The sequence below is a fragment of the Aplysia californica genome, unplaced genomic scaffold, assembly GCF_000002075.1.
Source record: "Aplysia californica isolate F4 #8 unplaced genomic scaffold, AplCal3.0 scaffold01521, whole genome shotgun sequence".
In the NCBI taxonomy this organism is placed as follows: domain Eukaryota; kingdom Metazoa; phylum Mollusca; class Gastropoda; order Aplysiida; family Aplysiidae; genus Aplysia; species Aplysia californica.
The window spans coordinates 17,857-21,955 of NW_004798791.1; positions in this window are offsets into that span (position 1 = coordinate 17,857).

Sequence of the window (4,099 nt, forward strand, 5' to 3'; positions counted from 1 at the left end):
TATACGGATATAGATAGATAGATAGATAGATAGATAGATAGATAGATAGATAGATAGATAGATAGATAGATAGATAGATAGATAGATAGATAGATAGATAGATTTCCCAGTCGTTGAGTGGTCAGTGACGGTAATATACACCAGCGTTATATACGGTGACAGCTGTGGTCCCCTGCAGTTGCGCTGGTCATCTTAGAAAGACAACATAAATTTTGATTTTTTTTTTTTAATGGAGGAAGGGCTTTTTCGGCAGCTACTCCCTCAGTGCGGTATTCCCTCCCACTGCATTTCAGAGAGGCGCCTACATTGTCCGCATTTCAAACTAATCTACGAAATAAGACACATTTATTTAAATCCTGTTTCACGAACTTGTTTCATTCTTCTTTGAACAACATGTGTGATCGGTGGTTGTCATTTTGTGCTTGTTTTATTTTGTCAAATTTCGTGTATTACGGGTGCATGTTATGTATTTGAAAGGATTATTTTCAATCAATGGGCCGGTATGCACAGAACATTTCCTTATGTCAGCTGTCGCTTATTGTGAAGCGCCTACAGCAAGGGTCTCAAAGCCGCAGCCCACAGACCAGTTGAGGCCCCCAGAATGACATTTTACGGACTCTATTTGACATGAAAGTTTAGAGTTATTGGAGCGGTCCAAGCTCTGTCAGTTTTTTGAGCAAGCTGTCCCCGATTTTCCCTGAACTTTCCAGGATTTTCAAGTGAGCTATGTACCTTTTAATAGCATATATCTGTATGAAAGGCTGTTCTCTGCCATGAGCTTTAAAGTCGAAGTACAGACGCGAACCTACTGATGAGCACCTTGAATCCGTTCTGTGGGTCTCGCTTGCTTCCTGCTCCAAATCAAGTGTGACTGAGCAATGTATGAAGAAGCGCTGCCATATCTCTGACAGCAAAGAGTAGGTAATGCTCAAGGTAACAGAAACATTTTGTTCTGAAGAACCGTTTATGTTCCGAACTTCTGTTAATAAAGATTGAGAAAACTAAATCAGTAGTTTTTATAAAATGCATGATACCTTTTCTTTCTTTTTTTTTTGTTGAATGCTAGACGCGGCGGCCCCAGGCTCACCCCGACTCTACTTCCTGTTGCCCACGGGTACTTTGAGTTTGGGATCACTGACACAAGACCACCAGGAAGTATGCGCTATAGAAGTGGTATAGAAGTGATATTTCTTACACTTATAATTGCCATAATTCACGAACGATCAAGATTCGGGCTCAACTAAAAGGGAGGACCCAGTGATGACATCCCTCTGTTTGAAATCCTTATCACGTTATGTATGTATATCAAACAAGTCGGTACGAAACTTATGTTTCTACCGGATTCTTTAAAGATGTCCCGCGTTAAAATCTTGTTCTTCCTGAATAGATGGTAAAGTTTCTTTTGAATTATCTTAAGACGCCTTTTTAATGTCGTTTTTCCTGAATAAACAATCGTGACCGGTGTGGTTTTCTCCTCGTTAGATCATAATCCTCTTCACACAGAGTCAATAAAGCAGCTCAGTACACGGAGGTAGTCCCAAGATTGTCTTTGTTGAGGGTTCTGACAATGAAACTATTTCAAGCACCAATTATAGCTTGATCCTACTAAATCCTTGTAAAGATGCGCGTTGGTGCTGTAAAGGGATTTATCTCCCATACATTTGCATACTTTAGTATACCAAAGCATTACGTGAGGTGGGAACTAATCTTGTACTAACTCACATTTCTGAAATGGTGGAGTTTCACATTTTTTGTAAAGGCTGTTAGGAATACATGTATTCCCTTTGAAACACACAAAGTATTACGGTTAATGTTCGTGTTCCTCAGAGTTGTAATCACATTTTGTACATACTTCCATTTTCGTGACTAGAATAAAAATGCTTTCAAAGTGATTCACATCAAAACAGGAAAGCTGGAGTTATGAGTAGTACAAAAAAGCAATTAACTCGAGATTACTCTACATCACAGGGTGGTCAAACAAAAGCCCGCGGGCCAAACACGGCCCTTCCGAGAGTTTTGTTTGGCGGTGGAAACAGTCAACCGAAATCTTTTAAAAAATGAACATTATTTTCTTAGAATCACAATAAAAATCTATCTTTCAAAATCTCATTTGCCAACACACTAGAGCCAAGACTACTTTTCGTGGGAAAATTTGTTTGCTGATTAAAAAAATAATAATCTTGAACATTTCATTTTGGTTATAACCTGAACAGGGAGATATTAAAAAAACACACCAAAAAGCTGTACATTTTTTCTGAATATCCCGCACAAAAATTGTTCTAGAATGTTGTAATTTGGAACAGACACAAATCATTCAAAAGAAATTTGTTTGACCATGAAGAAGAAACTTGTTTTGAAAACTGAAATGGTTTAAAGAACAAAGCACCCTAAAACGCAAAGTTCATCAATTTTTAAAATCTTGTAAAGGAAGTCGTGAAAAGATTGGATGAATTTTTTCTTTATTTTCTCTTTGACATTTAATTTTCCATCCCTGTGACATGTAAACAGTACGTGTATTTAATTTATTTTTTAGAGTATTAAAAGATAGCGATTTCAGTCTGAAATTCCTTTAAGCAGTGCTCTACATGCCCTCCTTTGGACTCGACATATTTTTAACGCGTCGTTCGAAATGTTCAATGGCGCCCAAACACAAGGACCTGCTCAACCTTGAGTGTTTAAAGCCACATACACTATACATATTCAGTATGAAGTGGTTTCTAGAGACAATAGGTAATGGGGTGCCCTATAAACACCATTTTTGAAGTTGAAACATATTCCGCAAGGTGAAAATGAGCTTTGCACTAAACCAAATGTCATTGGGGAAATAATCCCGCTTTTCAAGACAATCGAGGAATCATTAATACATTGTCATGCTCTGATCAATGTCATCTCGGCCTAATGAAGATGAAAATGGTAAAGTCGTGAGTTAAGGTCTGCCTTGAGAAAGCAGACTGTTGAAGTGTAGGAAAATCCTAGCTGCAGATTGTCTACGGACAGACGTCTCATGAGACTTGACTACTGAAATCTGCCCCCTGGTGACGTTCAAAGGGTTATGCATGGTGCGTGTTTGACCTGAAGTCGTCATTTTTTAGGAAGATTTTAGTTCTGATTCGCTATAGAACCAAACTGTCGGAACTTCTCTACTCCTGACACCAAAGGTCTCGAGGACACGTCCTAAGCATTCTCTCCATGCCGTGCGAAGAACTTAAGAAATGTCAGGGATGATGAGTTTGTGGAGAGGTAATGTTCAATACAAAAAGCTCTCTGCTCTTTACTAAACGTAGCCATGATCTCAGCAGGTAAACAAAATTTAGGACAAATAATATCTGTAGACTTCTGTTGATTTGTTAGACTGCTGTAGCTTGCAGTATGGCGCGATTGCTGTAACTTTTAGTGGTAGGCCTAATGCGAACTGGTGCGTCATGCTATGAAAATGGCGACAAGGTTGAGAATGGTTTTCTTTTAATGCACCATATAGAGCAAAATCATTCAACGGACTTTTCCAAAATGAATATCAGACAAATTCCTTTTAGCTTCCAAATGTTATGTTCAAATCTGAAACGCAAAACATCAGTATGGAGGAAGATAATTACAAAACACGTTGTACAGTTCTTTTTATTTGATCACCCTGTATATCACTATTCCCAGCAATAAAAGGTGTGGCCCTTGCCATTTATGGTCCCAACGAAATGGGGCCCCTGATCTAAAAAAACCTGTGCCCACCCCTGGTCTACATCTTGTCCGATGGTGCCACTACAACCGTGCACGGTTGACCAGACCATGAAAAGGCCGGGTATGTCACAAGCGTTGTGAAAGATCAGACGTTGAGAGCATCGTGTCCTGTCGGTTTACACAGCGAGTCGGACACTTTTGATGTCTTTTCAAAACATTCCTTCGCTATTCTATTTTTAGAAGCAACACTTCCCACCTCCCTCCCACCACACCCGTAACTGACAGTTTTCACTCTCCTCTTGCCACAAAGCTCAAAGCTCATGGGTTGAACTTTCACAGTTTGCCATTGAATTTTCTTTCATAAGACTGGGCGGTTGGAAAGTGTCCCTCGGGAGTAATTTTGTTCTTTTCATTGCGTATGTCACAT